This window comes from Rhinatrema bivittatum, chromosome 8 (assembly GCF_901001135.1).
Source record: "Rhinatrema bivittatum chromosome 8, aRhiBiv1.1, whole genome shotgun sequence".
NCBI lineage: Eukaryota > Metazoa > Chordata > Amphibia > Gymnophiona > Rhinatrematidae > Rhinatrema > Rhinatrema bivittatum.
The window spans coordinates 49,964,986-49,992,026 of NC_042622.1; the positions used below are offsets into that span (position 1 = coordinate 49,964,986).

Below are 27,041 nucleotides of genomic sequence, written 5' to 3' on the forward strand. Positions count from 1 at the left end.
TTGTCACTGAATATATATATATATATATATTTTTTTTTTTTTATTTTTTTTTTTTTTTTTTTTTTTTGCATGTCATAGTCCTTTCTGCTCCTGTTGAAAATCTTAAGTACTTATGATAATTATTATGATTATTGCTGTTTTATTATAGTTATGATATTCACTGCATTTTTGGAAAGAGTATTCATAAAAGAATACATTGATATTTGTTTTATTAAGTAATTGGATCTGATGTTTCTGTTAAACTTCTGTTACACCATGTAAAATGTATTTATAAACTGCAATAAATATAAAATAAATTAATATGATTAATAAGGTATTTTTAATGCTGGTAAGTGCTTGAAATAGAATTAAACATTTTAAAGCATCACTCATGATGAGACTACTTAGAAATCCATTGTCAGGTGCACTCGAAGGCATTATTTAATTGAAAAGAGTACAAATAGTAGGGCCTAGACTTGTATGTCAACTGCCCACCCATGTTAACCTTGGGCCTGCCCAAAAAATTCATTTCTGGCTACGCCACTGCTGATACCACTGCCACCCATCCTCAGACAAACAAAAGGTGACAGGGGGGGGGGGAAGACAAAAGAAAAGTGAACCACATTTTTACATTTTTGTCCTCATCACAACCTCTTCAATAAAAGAAAAAAAGACACAAGCTGAAAGAACAGGAATCTTTCCGGAGATCCTTAGGGAAAACCCTAGCTCATGAAAGAGCTTGAGAGACGGCCAATCGTCAGGTACGAACGCTCCAAGTATAACAATCATTTTCAGGGCCTGTTTTCCTTGGAAAGGAGCTTCCCTCCGTGGAACACAGTCACTGCCAACAGGAGAGAAAGGCGGGAGGGGAGGGGGGGGGGGTGTCCAGTGCTTAGGGAAATGGACTATGAGTTAGGAAAGCATACAGACTCTGTGACCTTGGGCAAATCTCTTTTATCAACCGGTGCCTCGGTCTACCAAATGTAAGTAAGTATTAATGGAATTGTTTCTCTTCCCTTCAAAAGCCGCCAGCAGCATGCAGGGAAGTCTGCAAGTCTCTGAAGAGCTAGGATTCCAAAGCTCTTTGAGATAGCATTTGAATGGTAAAAGTGACATTAAAGCAAATCATTATTTAGCGTTATTACATGCAGGAATAATTCTCCCATTATTATAGCTCGGGTTACCTGAGGCATATATATATATCAATGCCTACATTCTGACTGCCTCTCTACTCTATTGTGCACGATTCTCTAACAGACCTACCGGGCTAGCTTGCCCGTGTTTAACGGCTACTGTTACAGATTCTCTAGCCAGTCATGCAACTTTCAGTTCACCAGACAAAAACAGGCCCACACCGAGTAATACTGGCACCGAGTGGCATCCAGGGCTGTTAACAATATCTAGTAACTTACAAACTGAGGGGGCTAGGCAGTAAGCCACATTAAAAATGGCGTTTAACATGCTGATAGTGACACATGCGCGAAAGCTAACGCCGAGGTACTGAAGGGCGTAAAGCCTGAGATACATCAGCAGCACGATTTAGCACAGCCAGAAGCCTGGGGGCATTTAGTCTGCCAATGCTTTCACAAAAACTTAACATGATTTGGGGGTAACCCATTTTTAATACTCATGAGTTGCTTTGCATACACTGGCATGTGACGCAGCTCATTAGCAGGTGTATTTTCAAAGGAGTTATGCGTGTAAATGTAATATAGTATCATAGCAATTTTCAAAAGCTATTTACCCGCATTAAGTGCCCTCTACGTGGGTAAAACCTACTGACAGTTCAGTGGCATGCACTGTAGCAGTTTTGGAAAGCCCACTCACACAGGTAAAGTGCATTTACACATCTAAAACCCAGTTTTACGTGGATAAATGATGTTAAAAATCAGGCCCTAAAATTGTTTGTGTGTTAGGCTGTATAAAGCCCATGTTAATGTGTGGTGAAGTTTGTTTAATACACATCAGCATTAATGCACTTTAGTACACCGGCTCCTGAGTAGTAGATCAATTTTCGGCCTCTTTTTGTCTAAAATCAAAGGTAAGGTGGGATCCGCGAGCTGAGGATGGGCCTTGCTTGGCCATTTGGCTAAGATTAAGAACCTTACTGTATGGGGAGCTACTGGCCTGCCACTAGACACCCCCCCCCACTGGGGACACATCCATCTGAACCCTGGCCAGGGAGGATTAAACCTGCTACAAAGAAAAAAGGTAATATCAAATGGTAATAGATTCTTTTCTAAAGGGGAAAGTAATAGAAATTATTTGCCTTACACTACTGTATTTTTTTCATCTTTTTCCCTGAAACATTGCATCTCACTTATCTAGTTACGGACCCAGGTAACTGAGCTGACCTGACTACCCATAAGGTTTTTCTCTATTCTATGCCAGGGCAAACCATAGGCTGGTCCAGTACCATTCTGGAGACTTAGTGCAATAAATCTTTTCTGTTTGCATCTCAGGACGAAAACAAACAAACAATCTACACATGATCAGCAATGGATGACTTTCTAGGAGAGCTAATCTGTGTTCTGCACCACTGTGGTTCAAAAATATTTGTTTTTCTTTTACTGTTCAAAACTTTGGATTGAATATTTCAAGCAATGCAATCAACCCAAAAAATACAACAACAAGTCATAAGGAAGATAACCCCATCCCCACAATAAGAGAGTTAAGTATCTAATAATAATCAGGATGATGAAAATTGCAGCACAGGATCCCACATCCTTTTACATCTCTCAGCAGCACCCTTACTGACAGCTAAAGCAAGTTCGTACTGAGAATATCTGCACACAATATTCTACCCCTGATCAAAAATAATTGTTAATAAATCTGGCGGTGTCCTGTTGTTATTTTAGAAACATGACAACCTGTGTTAGCTTCACTGCGTTCGCTTTAAGGTTATACAGTGTTCGAAGAGCATTGGCTTCCCAGCACAATCCCATTTCTCCCCAAACCATCTGATCTGTTTCCCTGCAACAACCAGCAAGCGTCAAAGCTTCTGTTTTAAAGCAAACTCATGGACTGCAGCAAATCTTTGGGCCATATAAAAGGAATTCACTTGTGAACTCTGGGGTTAGAGGAGATGTAGCCTCAGGGCTGGTGCTTCCATTAGGCAAACCAGGCAGTTACCTCGAGTGCCAAGATTTTATGGGCAGCAAAATCCTGCCAGCATGAGCTCCGGAGAGGTGATGTACCAGAGTCAATACCACTAGGGAAGGGAACACTGTGCTGGAGCTGCCACCAGTAGTTAAGTTGGGGGAGGTGGGTGAATGACCAAAGGTTCGCCTAGGGTGCCAAATGTTCTTGCACCGGCTCTGTGTAGCCCTCTCCCCAGTGACTGTGAGATTATGGCTGCTCCTGCCAGAGCCCTGATGCAGTCGGAGAGCTGCAGTGCGCCCCTCCCCCTTTCCAACGCCACCTTGACCACAACCTGCCTACTGGGAGCAGCACTCTGTGAGGGGTAGCGAGTTCAGGCTCCAGAAAAGCTCAGTGTGGGACGGACTTCCCCTTGTGTCAGATCACATGTGGTGGTCTTTGTACTGTGGTAGATTCCTATCCTACTGCACCGAGGACTACGCTGAGACCAGCAAACTCGTTTCCCTTGGCACCTCAAGTAGGTCCTAGAGTTGAAAGGTGCATATTGTATCTGTTAATCCCCACGCTCTCCTTCTCCGACTCACCTGCCTGGAACAGGAGCTGAGGCTAGGGCCTTCGCGTTTCCTCCTCATGGAACACTACTCCTGACTAGGCTATTGACAAACTGATTCTAATCTGCCAAGGCAAGGGAAGCGAAAGCATACAGCCAGAGCTTGTTCTGCACACGGATAGGGAGATAAAAAAGTCCTCTCACCGCTGCCCTGTTTGGCAGTCAGCCACCTTAGGAACTCACCCCAAGCAGGGCAGAGGCAGAGCTTTTTGTAAAATCTCATCTCTGTGCCTGGAGCTTTAACCCGTCCCAGAGCCTCGGCAGTGATCCCTGTCATGTCAGTCACCTCAAAGCAGTGGCCAGCATTAGCCTAAGCAATGTTACAGCACTCATTCCAGTAAGCATCATTATAAGAAAAGTTTAGATTATAAGAATCAAGTTACATCAAAGAGTGAGGAAAGGAATAAGAAAACATACAAATGTTAATTCTTCTCTTGGCTGAGCAATGAAAGGGAACAGCGACCAATCAGAGATGTCTTCACCCCACTGCTCTCCAATTGTCTCTGCTGCTCAGTAAGCAGCAGAGACAGTAAGCAGTAAAAACTGCTTTTCTGTGCACCCTCCGACTTAATATCATGGTGATATTAAGTCGGAGGTCCCGAAGGGTAAAAAAAGTAATTAAAAAATTTTTTTTAAATGTGCCAGCGGCTGTCGGGCCGAAAACCGGACGCTCAATTTTGCCGGCATCCGGTTTCCGAGCCCGTGGCTGTCAGCGGGCTCGAGAACCGACGCCGGCAAAATTGAGTGTCGGCTGTCAAACCCGCTGACAGCCGCCGCTCCGGGTCAAAAGGAGCTCTAGGGACGCGCTAGTGTCCCTAGCGCCTCCTTTTGCCCATTTCTACCGCACCACCTAATTTAAATATAGAATCGCGCGCACAGGCAAGTGGCCTGTGCGCACGCCGGGAGAGCGGGCGTTCGTCCGCTCTCCCGCGGACTTTACTGAATCAGCCCGATAGTCTGCAGGATCCACTCACAGACATCTCTCAGAGAACAGAGAAGACAAGTAATCGGGGCTGTCGCACAGCTTCCTCAGAGGCTGAGGCTCTTAGCACACGGATTATCCAGAATGCGTATGCATGAGGTTGTTTTGTACATACCTGGTCTCCAGTGTATGTGAATATTATCTCATGCATATCCATCGTGGGCATCCTGAAAACCCAACCGGCTGTGGGGTCAATAGGTCAGAATTAGAAACCACTGTCTTAGACCCTGCATACTAACCAATGTCCTAACAGTGGGATATAAATTAACTAGCCTGGGTGAGGGACTAGGATGAATGCTGAGGACAGTCTGCCCCGATTCATTCAAGGCCCATCCCACCTGAATCCTTGCTTGAGAGTGCAACCCCCGAGCATGTTTGAACTCAGACTACCAGAATACAGGGCCAGGCTTTCCCCACCTCAGGGGCTGGTTAAACCAGTCTGAGTGGATCAGGGGGGGATCCGAGGAGGAGCAAGATGCAGTGGAGGAGGCACAACCACACTGCAGCTCTGAATGCTTAACATGGCTTCTTGTGAAAAAAGATCTGTAAAAAAGTCCCAATTGCAGCATGGCAGTCAGGATGATTATTGTTTTGCTTTCCTACAGTCCTATATCAAATAAAGACAGATAAATCTGTGCAGGGATGCGATTAATGATTAACGTAAGCTGTACAGGTACACAGATTATTCAGCTTTCCTATCCGGTTATCACTTGCCTTCTCAGTATTCTACCATCGCTTGAAAGAAGCAACAGAGCAAAAGTGCCCATGAAATATATAAACTCTCTTTTTCTCGTCGTGGCTTGTGTTGTACTCTGCTTTAAGTAGATGGTGCATTGATTCGAACTCATCTAGTACAAGTCTTTTGTAATGGATATATACCTAAGCCCTGCTTTTGTGTGTTTTGGCTTCTGTCCATTATATTCAGAGAAGGTAGAGCCTATATACTGTGTATGAATGTATAGACACATAATGTTCCACCTCTAGGAGGCGCTGTCCCCTGTGATAAGAGCTACTTCCATTTACAAATCTAAACCCCCCTTTTTTTTTCTGTGCTATAAACTCCTAACTCACTTAAAGAATGGACTTTGTTATACCAGAGAGCAATTAATTCCCTACTGTGCCCAACCCTGGGCACTCATTCATATGCATTAGCCAAAACCTGCAATTATATATGAGGGATCTCCCTGTTTTATTGTGTTGTTGTTAAGCACACCACATCCCTCTTCCAAAAGTTAGCATTTAGTGAGATATAAGCAAAACTGAGAAATATCTATCATCATCAACCTAATAATTGAAGGTTGACCGACGTGCCGCAAATGCGCAGTAGAGACCAGCTCTACTGCGCATGTGCGGGCGAGCACGTCGGTCTCTGCCAGAAAAAAAAAAACATGGCGGCGTCGAGTGGCAGCAGCATCGGGTGGCAGCGGCGGCGGCGTCGGGTGGCAGCAGCGGCGGCGGCGTCGGGTGGCAGCGGCGGCGGCCAGTAGCGAGGGAGGGAGGAGAGAGAGAGAGGGAGGGACAGACTGAGTGCGAGGGAGGGAGGGAGTGAGAGGGAGGGAGGGAGGGACTGAGTGAGAGGGAGGGAGGAGTGGGTGAGTGTGTGGGAGGGAGGTAGGGAGTGAGGGGAGAGGGAGAATGAGGGAGAGGTGAGAGACAGGGATGTGAGTAAGTGGAAGGGGGAGAGGGAGAATGAGGGAGAGCTGATAGACAGGGATGTGAGTAAGTGGAAGGGTAAGAAGTTGTGGAGCAGAGAAAAAGGGAGTGGAGGAGGGCTGAGGGGGAGGGGATGGGATTGAGAGAGGGTGGGGAGTGACTGAGGGAAGGGGAGAGAGGTGGGAGTGACTGAGGGAAGGGGAAGGAGTGAGAGTGAGGGGAAGGAGGCAGCGGGAGACAGGGTGAGTAAGACTGAGTGGAGGAAAGGGGAGGAGTGAAGGAGGGGAAGGGGAGGAGTGAAGGAGGGGAAGGGGGAGAGAGGGAGAAAAAGTGTAGAAGGGTGCTGTGTTAGAAAATGGACTGAAAAAAAAATGTAATGTAGCCCGTTTTAATGGGCTTAACGGCTTGTTAGAATATAACATAAGGTCTTTAATTAACAAAAACTTCAGCCGGGATGGTAGGCATATGAGGTCTTTTCTCCCTTTTTTGTTTTCCTTTTTTCTTACGTCAGTTACTGAGTCTAAGTGTTCTTGTGTCCCTGGCCCTAAGCATAGAGTATTATGTACAATATACATATGGACAGCCTAGGAATGTGGCCTGGAAATATTTTTAAATGAAGAAATATATAAATAATAATTTAATGGATACAAGCCAAAAGCTGGGTGCAGGTCTACACGCACACACACACACACACACACACACACACGCACACATACATGAATTTAGTAAATCTCACTAGCTCAAGAGTAAATGAGACTATTATAAAATACAGAGATTAGGGTCCTATTTCTTTACTTTGATTCTACTTTTATAGTACTGTTCTCATCTCCATATGGGAAACAGGCCTGGACCAGCAGCATCTAAATAGGGCTCAATTTGTATTTGGGAACAAAAGATTTTCTATTAAAGCTCTCAAAGTCATACCCTCCCTACCAGCCATACATATCCTTCCCTGAAAAACAAACTAGAAATGCCCCTGAAAGTATCAGAGTAACCACTAGTAGTCAAGCTTCCACCCTCACCAGCTGTAGAAAAAAATATAGCTGAGAGGAATTTGTTTTGGTCCCCTGGAAGCGGTGTGCTCTGCATTCAGAACCTTAAAATGCAGCTTGCAGATGTGCGCATTGAAGGATACACACACCACATCTGGCAGATCTGGTTCCTGTTTTTATTCCTTTTCTAAATTTCCAAACAGGATTCTTGATGTTGTCACAAGGACAGCAGACCTAATCCAAAGGGAGAGACGTATCCAAAACAGTTCCTTTATTAATTCTCCCTCACCCCCCTCCCGCAATCCTGATCTGGAACAGATTCCACAGAAGCAATGAGGCTTTCTGCTTCTGACAAAAGACAAAAGATTATTAATACCAGCCCATGCCACTTTCTGCCTGGTCCATTAGGATAGTATAAAAGCACATTTTTGTAAGTTAACGGCTGGGAGCCATTACATCACTGTGAATGGCATTCAAAGTTCTGTATTCCAATAAAAGATTCAATAGTATCATGGGTGATAAAGCTTCATGAGGATTTATTTCTTTTTATAGCTTGTTCTAGCCCTAGATAGGCTCTAACAATTACAGAATAACACTGAGTCACAAAAAAAAAAAAAAAAGCTCTTGGAACTCATGAGTTCCAATCCCCATTCTGCAGCTAACTTGATCTTGGGAGAATGACCTTTGTCTGTGCCTTAGTTTGCTCACCTGTAATGGGATAAAAATACAAGGGTCCTGCTTTATACAAAAGGTCTTTTCATGACAAAGCTTGGCATGATTGACTGAAGTAAGTTGTGTCCCAAAATGTAAATCTTGTCCTAAATTTGCTATGGCAATCTTATAACAAGCATTCTTCATGTTTGAGGGCAGTTTTCAGAGGCATTTTCCCAGGAAAACAGCAATTTTCCTGGATAGATTGAAAATTTCCTTCCTTCAATCCTGCTTCCAGTGCACCTCCCCAGAGGTGCACTGGGCAGAGCGGGAGGAAAATAGCACATGTGGATTGGATTTTCCAATCTATGCTAGGGTTGCCAAATGGCTCCATATTTTTAGGGCAGGTCGAGCCAGTCCTGGTTTTACCCCATTGCATGCAGGGACTTGTAGTTCTGACTTCACTATTGTAGTCCTGCATGCAATGGGGTAAAACCAGGACTGAATCAGCCTGCCCTGAAAATTCTGAGGTCGCTTGGTAACCCTAACCTATGCATGCCTATTTCACGTTGAAATTTCACCCTCACAGAACACAGATACAAAGTACTCTTTGAAAAGCAGGTGCAAGGTCTGCAGGCACAAAGTACACACAGGCTTACTTCTAAATGAGGAGGTTGAAAATCGCCCCCTTGATGATCATCAGTCCGTATTTCTTAAATACAGACCACTGCAATAATAGCATTGCTGATCTACTTTCCCTTTCATAAGCTATCATGCAGTCCAATTTGACCACCAGGCCATGCACCCCAGATATGGCGGCACATATATATCCTAACAAGTGGTGTAATCATTAAGAAGCTTGGAATATTGCCTGCCTGTATGCAGCTACATAAAATCAAATTACTATTGATTCGTATCTGCTCCTGATCAGTTGTGTAGCTTAGTCAGGCTTGGAGTGGTGACATAATGGAGAAAAACCAGTACTTAAGTTCCAATTATGATGTTGTTTGACATGACATGACTTCAGCAAAGCAAGACAGATCTCTGACAGCTGCTAGGAGATGAGAAGGAAAGCCGCTGTGTTGGGGAACAGGCATATACCAAGAGAGATGGCACAGGGCTTCACTGTCACAAACCGCTAACGCCTCCCAGGAAAGACTGGAATTGCTATAGCTGAAGTATTTATTATTGGTTGAATTGTAAAATTTCGTACTAACATGAATACCAAACTTAGTAACACAAAAAATGGATTTTTAACTTCAAGGTCTACACTAAGTATTCTATGATTGACTAAGCACTATTCCCATTGACAAAGGGGTCTATTTACTAACTTCCAACACATGGTAATGCTCGTTATTCGTGAATAAGCCCCATTCAATAAGCCAATAATGGGAGCCACAGTAAACAGCTCAAGTTACTAAATGGACTCCAAAATGGGGAAAACCCCTTTGATGCATGAGGCCGTAAGTCACAGATATGGGGAACAGGCTCACCTGGATGCATCACTGCCTGTGAGTCTGCCAGTATCTTTATGTCACAATAAACACTGTTTCTTCTCAGCATTTTTTATTATCTTCATTCATCTCTGGGGAGTGCTCTCTACTTATTTGTGTTCAGCTGTTTCTCATCAGGATACATCCTGCTTGACCTAATTGGCAGGGCTGGATTTGGAGTAAGCAAAATAGATAGGTCTTTAAGATCATGAGAGGTCTTGAACGAGTAGATGTGAATCGGTTATTTTCACTTTCAAATAATAGAAGGACTAGGGGGCATTCCATGAAGTTAGCAAGTAGCACATTTAAGACTAATCGGAGAAAATTCTTTTTCACTCAATAAAGCTCTGGAATTTGTTGCTAGAGGATGTGGTTAGTGCAGTTAGAGTAGCTGGATTCAAAAAAGGTTTGGATAAGTTCTTGGAGGAGAAGTCCATTAACGGCTATTAACCAAGTTTACTTAGGGAATAGCCACTGCTATTAATTGCATCAGTAGCATGGGATCTACTTAGTGTTTGGGTAATTGCCAGGTTCTTGTGGCCTGGTTTGGCCTCTGTTGGAAACAGGATGCTGGGCTTGATGGATCCTTATGTTCTTAAATTATGAAGGTACACAAATACTGTAACTCCCCCTGCTGCTCTTTGAATTTGGGGGGCAAAAATGTCCTTACTCCAAGTCCTATGGACCCCATAATCTTAAATGCAGACCTGCTAACTGTTTAACATTCGTGCCCACATCGTGGTTTTATAGTGGAATTTATTGGAATTTTTTTTGTTGTTGTTTAACTTTTGGCTCCAAGTGTCTACTTATTCCTGGCATGGTCTGTGCTGACAGTTTGCTTTTGTTCTGCAAATTAAGGGTCTAAGGTGTGTGGGCATTTTATTATTTAATTCTGTTAGCCTTCGATGCGAGGCCTAAAATAAACACATTGGACGCATCAGTTCAACAGAGCTCGCTCCGTATCAACTTGGAGTGCTTTCAGCTAAGTTATCAGGATTTGCGCTTGTCTGACTAGTTAACATTTGTGTCTGCCTCAGCAGATAACTGGTTTTACGGTGAATCTATTGGTTTTACACTTTTGCCTCCAGCGTTTGCTTATTGCTGACTTGATCTGTGTCAGCGGCATGCGTTCAAATACTGAGCCTCCTCAAGCATACATTTTGCAGTTGGGCCTCAGAGCGGGAGGGAGGGGAACAGGGGGGATACAGTGGTCTGTTGTGAAGATCTGGGAGTGGGGAAAATGGGCTGGGTCCCTTTCCTCATTGCTAATAGAACTGACAGCGCCTAGAGACAGAAGATCATTAAATACCAAGACGTAAAATCAGAAACCAAGAAAACGCTGCGGAAAGATGTTGAAGTAGTCCCAAGTGTATAGGCTGCCACCAGCTTGATTACAAAGAACTTCCAAACGCACTTTAATACGTTGCTTTGCCTGCACTGTACATATTATACCCTGTGAGCTCCAGATGGAAGCTCTTCAGCATCGTGCAAATGTTAAGGAGAGCACTGGCAGCGAATTCGAGAGACTGAGATCATACCCAGCCCACCCTGGCTTACAAGGGAGGTTCATTCCTGTCATGGCAGGCACACAACCAGCTCGTTTGGAAACCCTACCCACAGGAGTGTAACGTCCACCCTTCCACAGCACAGAAATACAAAGCATAAAACTCGGTACACGGCATCACAGGTCCCGGAAAACCACAAATATCCACAGGGATGTGCACCAGGCCCTTTCTTCTCACAGACAGTGAAGTAAGATTCTGATAGTCACAGTTCTCGGAGCCCCGTGGCCCCACTTACGTCCCCTCCCTCCAGCTCCCATCCTGCCCCTGGCCACTACTTGTGGTCAGGGCTGGTTTTATACATAATGGAGCCCAGGGCAGAAACTTGGGAGGGGGCTCTAGATCCCAGGAGCTCTCCCTCCTGCCCCCCACTCCCCACTCCCCACCACCACCACCACCATGATCCATCCTCAGGCGTTTTGTCTCCTACCCTCTTCCCCCTGATCTCCCCCCTTCTTAGTCCCCTCCCAGGTGCTTTTCCTCCCCTCCCATGACCCCTTCTTGAGTGGTGTGCTCTCCCCTACTTGGTGCTGCCCCTCTCCCCCCATGGCCCTTTCTATCTCTTTTCACTTCAGCTCCCCTCCCCATCCATGTCATTTATCTCCAGCTTCTCCCTGTGCCGTGACATCTCCCTCGTATTCACCTGAGCCCACAGAGCCCTTCCCGGGTCTTCATCTCACCTCATCGTGAAGGCCATGGGGCCGGGCTATGGCACTAGTAGGTTTAGAGCAGAGACATGAAAATCCAGCCCGGGGGGGGGGGGGGGTCTCTCATTCAACGCGCTCTGGCCAGCCCTGCAGCAGCTCCACCCTTTGCACAGATTTTCTAGGGAAGGGGAAGCTTTGTGGGAGCAAGGGCCAGGCTGCCACAAAGCCTGTCGGCACGGGCTACTTTTGACATCCATTCACCTCTCTTATTTGCTGCCTCCCACCACTGTATGGTCCACGGGTCACCAATCCCCTTCTTAACTGCGCCCCTTCTGCAGTGCAGGGGAACTGCTTGGGAGGTATTTACGCCACTGGTGCGCCCCTTCTGCAGTGCAGGGGAACTGCTTGGGTGGTATTTACGCCATTGGTGTGCCCCTTCTGCAGTGCAGGGGAACTGCTTGGGTGGTATTTACGCCATTGGTGCGCCCCTTCTGCAGTGCAGGGGAACTGCTTGGCTGGTATTTACGCCACTGGTTTGTGTATTTGGTGCTGAGAACGTGCCTCTTTTGTGCAAACTATGGGCATGACTTTGAGTCCCACCCACCCCACTTTCTGCTTGTCTTATGTGGACTGTTTATAGGATGGTGGCCTGATTTCTTGCTCCTTTATCCAGGCTTTAATTTGTAGACAAAATGGAAGTGGAACTGATGAGGGGTGGAGAGATGGGCAGGACCAGGGCCAGATGTGAACTCTCTCTCACACACACACACTAGAGCCGTAGGGTGCATATGGCCAATACGGTCATGGCTATAGGCGCCACTATCGAAAGGCACCATAGCGCCGCCGCCATGATGGGCCTCAGTAAAGGGGAAAAGCAGAGTGGCCTACTGGCCATGCTGATGATTCTGGTGGAGCCACGCTGCTTTTCAACTCATAGGCATTGGAATCGAGGTGTAGCCAAAAACGGAAGAAGCCTCACTGGCGGCATTGGGACGATGCATGATTTCCTGAACGCTGCTCACCCCCATGGGGTGTTATCGCGATCCCCTCATTCACCCTCTCTGCTGATGAAGAAAGGAAGGATCACAGCCTTGCAGCACGGGCTGCTTCCTCCCTCACAGCTGTTGGGCCTGAATGACATCATCAGGTGGAGGAAGCAGCCCGCGCTGCAAGGCTGTGATCCTTCCTTTCTTCAGCAGCAGAGAGGGTGAATGAGGGGATTGCGATAGCACTCCATGGGGGTGAGCAGCGTTCAGGAAATCATGCACTTGCCACCTGCAGTGAATGAGGGGATTGTGGGAGAGGTGTGGGAGGGCAGCAAGATTGCTGGGGATTGGGGAACAAGATTTATGGGGAGTAGGGGGGCTGGGAGTGGAAAGGAGGCTGTTGAGCAAGACTGCTGGGGAGTGGGGTTTCTGGGATGGGAGAGGCATCTGGAAAGCAACACTGCTGGGGAGTGGGGGGGGGGGGGGTCTGGGTGAGTAGAGGTGCCTGGGGATTAAGACTCCTGGGGAGTGGGGTGTCGGAGAGGAGAGTGGACCAAGAGTGCTGGGGAGTGGGGGGGGAGGGGAGCAAAACTATGTGAGAGAGTGAGAGACAGAGCATATATGTGGGAGACAGAGAGAGCGGGCATTATGTGTGGGAGATTGACCTCACTTCCTCTCTGCCTGCTAATCATGACAATTTTAGGGATTCTGGAAATCAAAAGTTCCCAGATACGGATAATGGGTGATTTTTTAAAATCCTTATTAGTTCTAGTTATTGGGTATTATTTATTTATTTAATTGTTTTATTGATGTTTGGAAAATTGTAATGTGAGTTTTTAATTACTGAATGCTGTTCTGTTCATTAGTTTTGAATTATTCTTTTTATTGGTATGGGTTTACTAATTTTGTTTTATGAGGAATGGTAATGTTTCTGTTTTTTACATTGTTGGAGTGCATACAGAATTTGGCTTGTTGCGGTTTCCAGTTCCGTTTTTGCCTCTACATTTCTATTCATACTTTATGGTCTCTTTATTCTGTATTTGAGGTCTATCTGTGTTTTGCATGTGTGACTGAGTAAGGTATTCCAATAGTGTGTAGTTTATATGTAGGGATCTATAGCAGCTTGGCTTGTTCTGTTTTCCTAATAGGGGGTGTTTTAGGCCTGGTGTAATATTTTTCCTAATAGGGGGTGTTTTAGGCCTGGTGTAATATTTGTAGTGTTAACTTTCATAGGTAAGAGTTGTTGCTGTCTGAGTGCTGGCAGTTAGTGCTGTTTTGATACAGAAAGTTTATTGCATTGTAATTCTGTTTTTTTGTAGCTCTCTAAGGGTCATGCCCATGCCCGAGATGCTTTACAATAGGCCTAATACCGTATGAGTTCCAACTAAATCGTGCTTTTGGGCAGGGTTTTCTGGTTGGCGCCTCAGCAGTGCATGTAAATATAATATACATATTGCAAGTGATATTTTTACCTCGGAAGACTGTGCTTTGAATGTTCTTTTTCATGTAAAATCTGTTATTATGAATATCATTTTTAATTGTGTGTGAGGAGGGTGTGATGGGGTAGGGGGTGCAAGGCTGCAAAGTTTTCCTAGGGACCTAATACCCTTGCACTGGCCATGGGCATTGCTGTACAAACATTTAACAAAGTCTCTCAACCCGTGGTGTCATGTATTGTGTAATGGGTGAGGGTGCAGTTTTTTACTTGGACACACACACACATACATACACACAGACACAGACACACACACACACACATACACAGACACACACACACACAGACACACACACCCACACATATACACACAGACACACATACACACACACACACACAGACACACACACACACACACACACACATAATCTCTTTCTTTTCTGCTTCCTCCAAGGAGCTATGGGGCCATAAATGATCTATGCAACTACTGGTTCTGTTCTGATTCTTCAGGAGAGCCAGAGCTGATATACGCTGCCGGCTCTGCTCCGCTTTCTTGGGTCTCACAAAAAGGGTGGCAGAATGCCGTTCTGGGTTTTCCGGCCAGAAATTAAACCCTCACTAATGGACTCGAAAAGGGGATGAATTAGCAGAAGTTTGAAAGCTGTGAGCAGAAGTGCCATTCATCAGGGCCAGGGTTGAAGCCTTGACAACTGGCACTCCTGCTCACAAGTTTCAAACTGGTGCTAATTCCAAACCCTTTTTTTATGTCTGTTCTTTGCTCTGCAGAGTCTGCTGCAATCTCATTCCTTCTCCTTCTGTTCCCTGCAACACAGGAGAGGTGGGAGGAGGGGAGGGGCTGGATTAGGGAGCAGAGTGTGCCAGGCTCACCCCCTCCTCTTCTCCTCCCTGTAGATTATCTGGGAGGGAGGGGCTGGAGCTCTGTCAGCTCTGTCTGGGAGGGAGGGGCTGGATTAGGGAGCAGAGTGTGCCAGGCTCACCCCTCCTCTTCTCCTCCCTGTAGATTATCTGGGAGGGAGGGGCTGGAGCCCCTGCCAGCTCTCAGATCGATACTCTAAGGCCGCGGTAGAAACAGTGCGGCAGTGCCGAGCGCACCCTTGTTCCCCGCACGCACAGTTCTCTTCACCTACCGCTTGATACTCTCTTCAAATTGCATGCAAATGCATGCCGCGGCTGCGAAGCGTTAGGCAAGCGTTAGGCCCGCGCAACCCATTTTACTGTATAGGCGCTAATACAGCGCCTATACAGTATCCTGGGTGCGCTGGTGCCTGTCATTTCAAATGACATTTGAAATGACAGGCACCAGGAAGTGGAGGCAGAGGGAGCCGGCGGCCGCGCTTTCGCCGCTGGCTCCCTCTGCCTGGATGAATGCACGGCCCCCGCCGGCAGTGAATGAATGCCCGTGCAATTTCGGCGCTCAAGGCAGTCACATGTCGTGACTCACGCCTTGAGCGCCGAAATTGCACGGGCATTCATTCACTGCCGGCGGGGGCCGTGCATTCATCCAGGCAGAGGGAGCCAGCAGCGAAGGCAGCCTCCGGAGGCCGTTTCGCCGCCGGCTCCCTCTGCCTGGATGAATGCACGCCCGCTCCGGCCGCGGCCTGGATCGAACACGCGCCCACCCGCCCGCTGGCTCCCACCGCCGTCGCCGCCTGGATGAACGGGCGCCCATCCGCCCGCCGGCTCCCGCCGCCACCTCGATGACCGCACGCCTGGAGGATTTGGAAAGTGACAGGAAAGTGACAGGTATTTATACATATATATAAACAACTTACGCTGCAATGTTAATATGGAGGTCGTCCATGGTTTTTTACACTTTACTCCCTTTGGTTTTACTCCCATTTTTTACACTTTATTCCCGTTTTAATTTTCGAACACCACACTAACACCAAGTAGAGGGTAGGCGGTAAACTAACAGGTTAAGGACGCGGCAAAATAGCGGGTTACAAAGGAGATAATCTGAGCGCGCGTCACAGTATCGGAGGGGAATAGCTAATTCCTTCATTATACAGCTAATTCGTTCATTTACATATCATATACATGCTGCGTGCGGAAAGGGTTATGCGTCTGTTTTAAGAAGCGCTAAGGACGCGTGAAACTGGAGACTGTATCGCTGGATTGCCTTACGCGTCCGAATTGTGCGCTCACAGCACGTTATAGACGGGAAATATTCAACCGCATGTTACAGTATCGACCTGTCTGTCGCTTAAGCCTGAAAAAAAGTGCCAGAACCTTGCTCCACCCCCTTCCCCCACAAATTAAGCCCTGCCTTTATCCAATCAGAACAGTGATCTGTAATCCCAGCTAGACTGCTTGAAACCTTAAGCCTGGAGAATCAACACTGGACCTAACTATCTGTTTTAAGAGAACAAGTGCATGGCTTTTATAATTATTCTGCCTACACTTGTATTTTACAGATTTTGTTCATGATTGTAGATTATTCTCTCATTTGCTAAGGTATTTAAAGCAATCTTTGAAATGTGAAGCTGTCTTGCTTACCAGCAGATGGGTGTAGGTCATAGAGAGAGGGAAGGAACTAGTTTTTCTTAAATAGGCTTTTAGAAGGCAGCAGAGAACATGTGTTCAATTAAAAAGTGGCCCAAAATTTGGCCTAAAATCCCTCCTTTTATAGGTAGCTTTTAAATCCTAAAACTGACCATGACCTTGTTGTTTTTTTTTTTTGTTTTTTTTTTGGGGGGGGGGGGGGTGGTGTATAAGTCTCTTCATTTTCATTTACCAATAACAAACTACAATAACAATTCGAGAGAAATTTTTTATAATAATGAAATTCCTTAAATTGTTTTGGTCTGCCTGTGTGTCTTGACCAGACTGTGAGCTCCACGGAGCAGGGACTGTCTTTTCTATATATGTCTGTACAGCAATGCATACATCTTGTAGCTCTATAAATGCATGCTTAATAGTGGTAGTGGATCACATCCAGTGTTGTCTAACAATACCATTTTCTAGGTGGGCCGAGTCTTGAAGAGGCCCCTGCAGACAAGAGACAGTGAGGCAGCTTCCTCAAGAGACATTTCCAATATCATACTTTGATCTACTACATAATACCAGGAAAGGCAGACAGCGTCTCTTTGTCCACCTCAGGGGCTGTGAGGGCCACTTCAGCAGCACTCCCAGCCCCTGGGTAGCCCAGAGAGCAGGAGTCTGAGCCAGGAAATGAATGCATACCTCTCCGTCGGCAGTTCACAACAGAGCTCCACAGAGCAAAAAGGGTTGTTTTAAAGTATATAGCCCTCATGGTCCTAGGCTTTCCAGTCATGGGGCAACCTCCCAACTACATGATCTCCACCAGAGAAGCCTGAATACGTTTCTAAAATGGAGAGGAGGCAGGAAGAAGAAAAAACTAAGGCAGGGTGGCCAACTCCAGTACTCGAGAGCCACAAACAGGATAGGTTTTCAGGATATCCACAATGAATTGCATGAGAGATTTGCATGCACTGCCTCTCTTCAAGGGGAAAGGCTTGTGACATGAAGGTCTCTCTCCTCACAGGGAAATAACTAGACTGGAGGAAGAAGGAAATACCTTCGGTCCCACTGTTGTAGAGGACCTTGATGAGAGGAGATTGAAAGAGACTTGAGGAGGAGAATCCGGAGAACTCTATCAAGTCCTCAAGGAGAGTTCTTTATTGGAAGATGTTGAGGGGATAAGAGAAATTGGCTGCTGTGAAGGGAGCATGGTCTTCTGGAAACCAACTGAAACTAATATGCTCCCTGGTGTTTGGTGGGAGGAATTCAAGGAGAAACAAAGGGAAAAGTAGTCTGCATCTTCTGACGGTTACAGTTTGTAATGTTGACGTTTTGAGTAAGAAGTTGTTCTGTCTCAATACTGGTGCTGCTGCAGCCTGGCTGTGGAAGCCTATCAACTCCAGGTTGAATCAGTGCACTTTAAAACTAATTTTGTAAATCTTGACTGCTGGTAACCCCAGAAAATAAAAAGTTATTTGGTTGAATATGTTTTGGAGTGAGTTCTTACTTTATCTAACTGGGTGAGCTATGGAGACAAAATTGGAAGGGCAGTCAGAAGGGGCTTTTAGAGGGGAGCCCCTGTCCAGCTCAGGAAAAAAAATACCTTGCTTCTGCGTCTGGGTCCACTATGCCATCTGCTTGACCCATCATTTAGTGAACCCTACTGAGAGACTAGCACTGTACTCCCAAATGGACCCTCTCACATTTTCTGTGCCCTTCTCGGGAGGGGACACTGGCTGACATGGACCCTAATTCTGCCCACTAGGTGTTACCATTGCACAATGACCGAGAATCCCCTCCCTTTCCCACCCCCAGAAGCTGTGAACATTTTTACATTTACATTTTATTAAATTTATGAATCGCCTAACTCTAAAAAGGTCTACACGATGGGCATAGTAAAAAAAAACATACATAATGGTTAAAACAGTCAACTAAAAGCAATATCAAAACAGAGTAAAAAATACATAACAAAAACAAAACATAAAATAACAAAATATGATACAATGATAAAATAAAATTAACATAAAATGGTAGATTAATAATAGCAAAGTTATTATTAACCTACCGTTATGCCTCCATAGCATCCTTTGCTCCAGCTGATACAGGGAGCGGACATTTGACCTGGGAATCACACCCTGCTCTGCCTCATGGCAATAGGAAGCGCTGACACTGAGACACTTGTACCAGACAACAGCACTAAATACATTAACAGCAAAGCAGATTTTTAGCCTTAGGAAATATCAGCAACACCCAGCTAACTGCCAAAATATTTCTGACTTGCTGATTGATGCTAATGGAGTTCATTTGAAAAACAAAGGGTTGGAGCAGTCAGACTTAAATATGTATTGAGCAGCAAAGAAGGATGAAGTTTGCAAGATGGGGCACAGGAGCTGTTCCTATTTGGCCTTCTACTACCAAATACTCCTGAGGGCCATAAAAGCAATGGCTCACAGTGTCATTCAGGCTTTTCTCAACTGAGGACTTATAGGAACCTCTTTCATATCTTCCCTTCAACTGGTTTTGGGTATTTAAAATTTCTCCCATAATGTTCTACTGTAAGTGCATAGTTGCATCACACAGTTATAATTTAACAAATTATTGGCTATCACAAATTATTATTATTCTTCTAAACAAAAAGGTTTTCCATCATCTTATTCCACACTAAGTCAAACGCTGACTCCTCACTTTTAATTCTCCAAAGCACTGGCAAAACCGTAATAAAACAGGCCTAGAGAAAATTTGAAGAGAGATTTGCCAAAGAGGCAACAGCTAATAATAAAATCCTTTTTAAGTCCATTAAAAATAAGAAAATTGTGAAAGAGTCAGTTGGGCTATTAGACAACCAGGGGATAAAAGGGGCACTCAGAGAGATAAGGCCTTGGCAGAAAAGCTAAATGAATTCTTTGCTTTGGTCTTTAGAGTAATTCTTATATACCGCTCTTTTCCCACCAAAGGGACCTGAAGCAACTTAGAACATGAAATAATAATATAATCAACATCAAACTCAAATCAAATACAGTTAAAATGCAATAGAAATAAATAGCAAATACAAGCAAATTCCAATAGAAATGCATCTCCCCAGACTCCTCAGAACTTTGCCATCCCCAGAATATTGCCATGCTAAGGACAAGTCGATTAGCTTTTGCAGAAATCCCTGCCTGGGTAGAGAATGAGTAGTCTGAAGCCAAATGAGTCTAGATCAAATAAATGTGAGTACTTGGTAGGCATTTGTCCCAGATCTACTTATGTTTTTTGGGGGGAAACAGTGATGGGGATTGGGTTTGGAATGGTACAGGTTACAGAATAAATTGGCAAATGCGAGAAAAGAATGAATGAAAGATCTTACTCTGAATGATAGTCACAAAGCTAGTCATAAGCTCCCGTCCTCTCTCTGACTCATCCGAGACGATGCATTTCTCTCTTAACATGGGCCTGCCCTAGCTTCCTGGGATCCCCCCCCCCACACCACCACCACGATTCTGCTCCATGGCCAACAATGACAATACAATGTCCATAAATGCTTTTTATTGAGTGGATAAAATGGCCATAGCCATACAAGCATGAACTTAAACATAAACATTCAGAAATACTTTACTTAACATTTTTTATAAGAGACTGGCCTACACCCCACCAGCAAAGACTTCGTGCAATTCCTCCCCCCACCCCGCTTGCTGTCACTATCCCAGAGGCAGTAGCCCTCCAACCTTCTGCTCCGTGAAAGTGGCACCCACTGGCATGCCGCCATGGCCACTGCCGCTCCGTGCAATGTGCTGCCGCCTCACCAACCTCCTGGGCGTCTTTGCAGGCCAGGCTTATTTATTTATGCCAGGCCTCTATTAGGCCTCCCCCAGACTGGCCACCATCTTGGTCTGTGCCATCCATTGCAAAGATCCATCCGCCTCTGCCAATTAATAGGCTAATAGCGGCCCGCTTCCTGCGCCCCCCCCCCCCCCCCACAAGCTTCCCCCTATGCGTAATCTTTGGTGCCTGGACCTTCCCTCTCCCCTAAACACCAAAGCATCCCCCTATGCGCCGGAGAGGGCCCTGCCACTGTTAGCTTAAGGCTGTGACAAAGTCCCTCCCCCGACCCATGCCCTGTTGTGCTGTGAGGTGGTGGGAGAGTTGCTATCTCGTCCCCCCATCGGCTAATGTGCTACCACTCCCTCTCCTGCCCCTATTGTTTCTGAGCTCTTGCTGCCTCTCCCTTTCTCACTGGCTCCTGGCTTAGTTTAAAATCAGCCCAGGGAGCCCTACTGGCCGCATGCTCCCCACCCTACCCCCCTCGAGCTGGCTGTAGCACCCCTGCCCAGTTATGAGGCCCCTGCCTCAATCGGCTGGGCCTCCTTTACCATCCTACATCAAAGAGCACTACCAGTAAGAGGAGCAGGAAAGAGCAGGGAAGAAGCTTTTCTATTGTGCACTAGCAGTTATTAAAGCAGGGCATAAAAGAGATTAACCTTACTATGCACAAAAATGAAATGTCGACATTAGGGAAGAAGAAGAAGGAGGTAACATAATAAGACAGTAACATAAAGGATGGCAAAAAAAAGCGACCAGTTGGCTCATCCCATGATTTCTGTCAGCACTGCAAAGATGCATCCCAGCTGCCAGCCACAGGAACTTGAGCACTTGTAGAATATATAGTGCATATATTCCAGAGTTATTCACCTGAACAGCCAAGTCCACATTCACAGTTCTTATTTCCGAGCCGAATGCAATTATAAGGTTTTTTTCTCTGTTCATCACAACTAGGGAATGGGATTTGCAGTACCCAGCCTTCTATAGGAAGGACGAGGAATGAAAGGGGGCAGGCTAGACGGACCTTATGCTCCTTATCTGCCAACATATTCTCTGTTTTTATAGAGCACTGCCAGCCTGCTATAAAGTGAAATCAGATTGTCCCATGCACTGTTAGGATTGCCATACACTAATTCACTCTCCTCACGATAATGATTCTTTTCTGCTTCTACCATCAACAATGGATTGAGGACCAGTCATCTCCTAGCCAAAACCTGTTGCTCTACCACTTGAGCTAGCGAACAATCTCAAGCTGTAGCAGTAAATTATTATACTTATTTTTGATTCTCAGTTGCTAAAAGATTCAATAAATCAGGCGTTGATGGATGTATTTCATTTTATCTCAAAAATTTAATGGGGTGCCAGTCCCCTGGAATCAAAAATCCTAGTATATAACTAACACACCCCCATGTCTATATACAAACTCCATTAACCCATTATATCCCAAGTTTTTTAAAGATGCTATCCCCTAAATAGGACACTGGAACATAATGGGTTAAGCCTAGGATTATGATGTTCAAAGTTCACTCCAAAAAACAGAGGTCTACTAAACACTGAATTCAAGTTTTCATTTCTTAGGATTAAAACAGTACTCACTCTGCTCTGGTATTCTTGGTTCTTGTCGAGGCACTGGTGAGATCTTAGGGAAAAAAGAGAGAAAATATATATTATGTTTATATAATGTGATAGAAATAAGAAGATCTGGATCAGTGTTTCAAAGACTGTATAAGATTATGCAATAATGTATATTCTCCTTGTTCATTCCAAAAATTGGCTGTCAGTATTGGTCTTCCTCTTTTTCATGATCTCATTGTCCCACTATCTACCAACTGGGTAAGTATGAAGCACTTCTGCTTTAAGGGACTAGAGCCAGGCTTCCCAGACCTGTCCTGGTGACCTTACATACATTGGAGCTCAGGTATATGCAGATTTAGCTCCTGTGTATTTCATTGCAAATATCCTGAAAACCTGTCCGGCTGTAGAGCCAATATGACAGGTTTGAGAAGCCCTGAACTAGAGACAGCAGATGTTATTGGCAAGTTGCAAAACAGCCATTTAGGTTTCTAGTGAGAAAAGTAATTATCTCCCACAGATCTGCCAACTCTCCTTGACTTGGCCACTAAATTGACAATTCTACACTTTGACACTGCTTGATGCTCCATTGCTCTTAATTTTATTGTCCCTCATTTTTCTTCAATTTTATACCCTTCCTTTCCAGGCAGCATTCCCATGCAGTCCGAGTTAACTTGTTTGGCTCCTCTTGTGCTGTCAGGGGTTACCAACATAGCAGCAACTGCCTTTTCTACCCCAATATCCTACTACCACCACCACCACAAGCACCCAACATGTTGGCTCTGAATAAGAGACTCAAACCTGAGTCTCCCTGTGTCTCTGTGCCCAGTGCAACAGCCCAACCCACAGAGCTGACCAAATCCAATGCATTTTTATGAGAGTTTAAGACATCTTCCCTCCCATGAGTTTGTCGGTGCTGATGCATATGTCACCCCTTTCTCTCTCCTACGGCTCACAGCTTCAGCCAATGCAGGCAACAATGAAAAATGAAATAATTGACTGTTATCACTGTTGTGACCTTATGAAAGAAAATTCCCCCAAAATAGTTTAACTCTCTTTCAGGACATGTGAGAGAGTGTTTAATGCCTGCTTGTAAGCTAAGCACCAGTCCCTTGTGAGTTCACAAAATATTTAAATGGTCAAACAGATGGTTTAGTAGACCTGGCACAGAGGTAAGGGAAGTATTTATCAAACTGGATAGGGAACTGAAAGCCAAAATACTTGTTTCCCCTCTGACTGCAAAGCCATTACATCCAAAATCTTCAGATCCCACTCTTCTGGCACCGAAAGTTGACTTAGAAAATAGCCATTGCTATTACTGGCACCAGTAATATGGCATATTCTTAGTCGTACTTGTAGCCTGGATTGGCCACTGTTGGAAACAGGATGCTGTGCTTGATGGACTCTTGATCTGACCCAGTACTGCATGTTCTTATGTTCTTAACACCCAGATCCTGGTCCTGTCTGATTTCTCATAGCCTCTCACCTCATGAGATGCGTCAGTAGTCTGCACACATACTTAGATCAGCACAACATCATCTGGGCCACAAGCAAGAACTTACCCCCCTAAAAAGAATCCCACCCACCCCCTAGGGATTAAGAATCAAGCATGGGATGGAATTTGCTAGCATCCACTGAAGAAAATAAATGTGTTAGTGTGCCCTTGGGATTAACAAGCCCACTAAAGGTTACAGCTCTTGTGGTCCATACTCCTGGGTTGCCATTGGACATCACCCAGGAACCTATTATTGATTCTCTAGACCTATGGCTTTGTCTTGTTAGACTGAGTAGCCAAGTTGCCTCTCAAGAGCTATGGAGCTGTCCACTCCCCAATCACTCTAGAAGTCAAAATCTTCAGTGGAAAATCACAGCAAGAAGAAAAGACCTGTTTCCCAGCTCTCAACACCACCTTATATTCACCCAAGAGACTCCCCTAGTGGTTCTCCTTCATAACACTCCCTTAAAGGCATCACCAGAAGCCCTTAATAAACTCATAACAATAAACCATAAGCAGAGGTTAAGTGATATCCCTGAACATTTCTCTAGTGACCAGGTCCTGATTTAGGCCCCCCCCCTCATTGGGGGGGGGGAGCTTTAATGTTTGGAGGTGAATTTAAGTGTTTATAAAATGAGAGGTTAATAGTACTAACTAACAGAGCAGCATTAAAAAGTAGCATTCAGGCTTTCCCCGTTGAGTCATGCTTCGAAATATTAACATATCTCTTGGTTCCATCGCTTCTTCTTTTGATCTTATGCCTAACTTGTCTTATTTGTATGTGTTTTAATATACTGCATTTTATTTTGTACATAGGCACGCTTTTTTAAATAAAGTGTTTATCTTGTATTAAGGCAATGGCCCCTGTTTCTAGCTTAGCTTCCAAAGGGAAAAGGATTTATGATATCACCATGTCATTGTAACATAATAAATGATAACAGATAAAGACCAAAATGGCACATCTAGTCTACCCAATTGAGATTCTTCCACTTTGGGTAAATGTGCATACAAACTCCCATGTGCAATCTGAAATCAACTCCCCTTCTGTCATGTTTTCTCACCAATCTCCTAAATCCTACTACCACCACTACCATTGCCCACCACATCCACTCCAACCATGCCTAAAATTCGCCAGAAGATGTCCTCTATCGCTTCCACTATCAGGCCACCCCATCTCCACTCCTGCCTCTATCGTTTCCACTTTCAGGCCACCCCATCTCCACTCCTGCCTCCCACAAAGCCAATATCCAAGCCAATACCATGAGTGCCCTTCCATGTCCTCTTAAATTCTGCAATAATCCCCTACTCAGGCTCCCTTCTACATTCTATTAAAATCTGCAGTAATGTCCACAGCCACCAAGGCCAGTGAGGCTGCTATAAAAAATATGGCTTCCTTATACTCATAGAATTCCTAAGCTTGGTCATTCCATGCAAAGCATTCCAGCCTTCTTGTTCCCTTGCTGTTTAGGGTTTTGGCTGCCGCTCCAAGCAGGTTACCCCATGCATTCTTGGAAGCACATAGCACTGTTGTTTTGGGCTGTAACCGCAGCTTCATGCAGGTTAGACCAGTGCTTCATGGCCATCTTCTCACCAGTAGGAAACCTCTGTGTTTATTCCTCATTTTTTTAAAATTCTGTTGCTGTTTATGTCTCCACCACATCCTCTGGGAGAAGAAGTGCATTCCAGGCATCCACCACACTTTCTGTGAAAAAAATATTTCCCAGTGTTGCTCCTAAATCTATTCCCTAGCTCAACAACTTCCTTTCCTAAGAAAAAGGTTTGCTTCTTGTGGATTACTGTGACCTTTCAGGTATTTAAATGTCTGTCATATTTCACCATCATTTCTCTCCTCTAAAGTATTTATTTATTTATTTATTTATTTATTTATTTATTTAAAAACTTTTCTATACCGTCGTTTAGTAGTGCACCATCACAACGGTTTACAGTTAGGCACAAATATGTTTGGTTTGGTTTCTAAATTATTCAAAAAAAGTTCCAGTATTATACGGTTACATAGTTCAATAATATACTCTAAATGGGGCATGGGTGTGGTTACCATTTATGATTGTTAGCGTAATCATATGTTTATACTGTCATTCTAATATAATACTTAAATATGAGAAAAATAATAAAACTAAGCAACTCTGCATTTTTTACTGGTGACGTTCAGCTGTTTCTGTGTTGTCATTCAGTTACCTCACTGTGAAATGCTTTTTTGAAGAGCCATGTTTTTAAGCCTTTTTTGAAGAGTTTAAATTCTTTCATTAGTCTTAATTCCAGGGGTAATGTGTTCCATAGTAAAGGTCCTGCCAAGGATAGTGCTCTCTCTCTGACTTGGGTCAACTTTGCTGTTTTGACTGAGGGTATGGTTAGTAGAGCTCTATTGGCCGATCTGAGATTTCTTTGAGGGACATGTAATCGTAATGCGGTGTTTAGCCAGTCAGCCTGTTCGTCATTTATTAGTTTATGCACTGTGCATAGTGTTTTAAATTGTACTCTTTGTTCTATTGGGAGCCAGTGCAAATCTGCAAGTGTTTGGGTGATATGATCTCTTCTGCCTTTACCAGTAAGTATTCTGGCAGCCGAGTTCTGTAGTATTTGCAGTGGTCTGATAGTAGTATATGGCAATCCTAGGAAAAGTGTGTTACAATAGTCCGTGCTGGCAAATATTAATGTTTGTAGTATTATACGAAAGTGTTCCTGATTTAATAAGGGTTTTAGTCTTCTAAGTATACATGTTTATGTCCCCAAGTCTTATCTTGTATAGCATTTGATGCAGACCCTACACCATTTTGGGATGTGTGTGTATGTGTTTGTATGCCCCCCTCAAATAATTTTTTAGGTCAATATTTGAAGCAATTTGTCAGGCTAAATTCCAGCTAAGTTCGGATTTAGCTGGACAAACCAGGCTTTAAATATCCCACCGGTTTGACCAACCTTGGTATAGCTGGAAAGGTTGTTAGCCGACTAAAAACTTATCTGGCTAAGTCACGGGGGAGGGGGGGGGAGTTCTGGGGTGTTCTAGGGTGCAGTGGCATGATCTGGCTAAGTTGGCTGGATAACACTAACTTTACGACTGCCAGAGAGCTGTCTTAAAGTTAGCCCGACAAACTTTTCCAGCTAAGTTATAGATGGCCAGTTATTTTGAGCGGGGCGCGTGTGCTGTTGAATATCCCGGCAAAGTCGGTCGGATGAGTTTATCTGGCTTAACGTCGCCGGCCACCCAGTGGTTAAAAATGGACCCCGTCGTGTTTAGAGTCTGATCAAGACCAAATCTTCAGGATATGTCAGAAGGTCCAAGGAGATCCTGACAAGGGTTTTTTTTTTAATGCAGATATAGCATATACCCAGACGTGCCTGCATCCCACAGAAGACAGGCGGCGTTAGGTCTGAGCGAAACTTTCTGGTTAAAGCTTTCTGCCCTCCTTCCCAGTCCCCAAGTTCACTCTTCAGTTGTTCGTGCTGTACTTATGCCAGACCCGTACCTGTACGCTCTCCGCTTGGTGTTCTGAGCAGGACCTGCACGGCAGAACCCTGATTTACTTCCAGTAACAACTGCGGCTGTAGCTAAGCAGAAGTAAACTT

General features: G+C 44.8%; 1 protein-coding gene across 3 annotated transcripts in view; it reads right to left on the minus strand.

The window, feature by feature from the left end:
• EPB41L1 (erythrocyte membrane protein band 4.1 like 1) overlaps window positions 1-27,041 on the minus strand; it is a 297,891-nt gene that overhangs the window by 244,072 nt on the left and 26,778 nt on the right. For all 3 annotated transcript variants that reach the window (XM_029611762.1, XM_029611761.1, XM_029611759.1), the window contains exon 2: window positions 21,986-22,028. The gene's annotated coding sequence lies outside the window, so the exon portion shown is untranslated. The remainder of the gene's footprint in view (window positions 1-21,985; window positions 22,029-27,041) is intronic.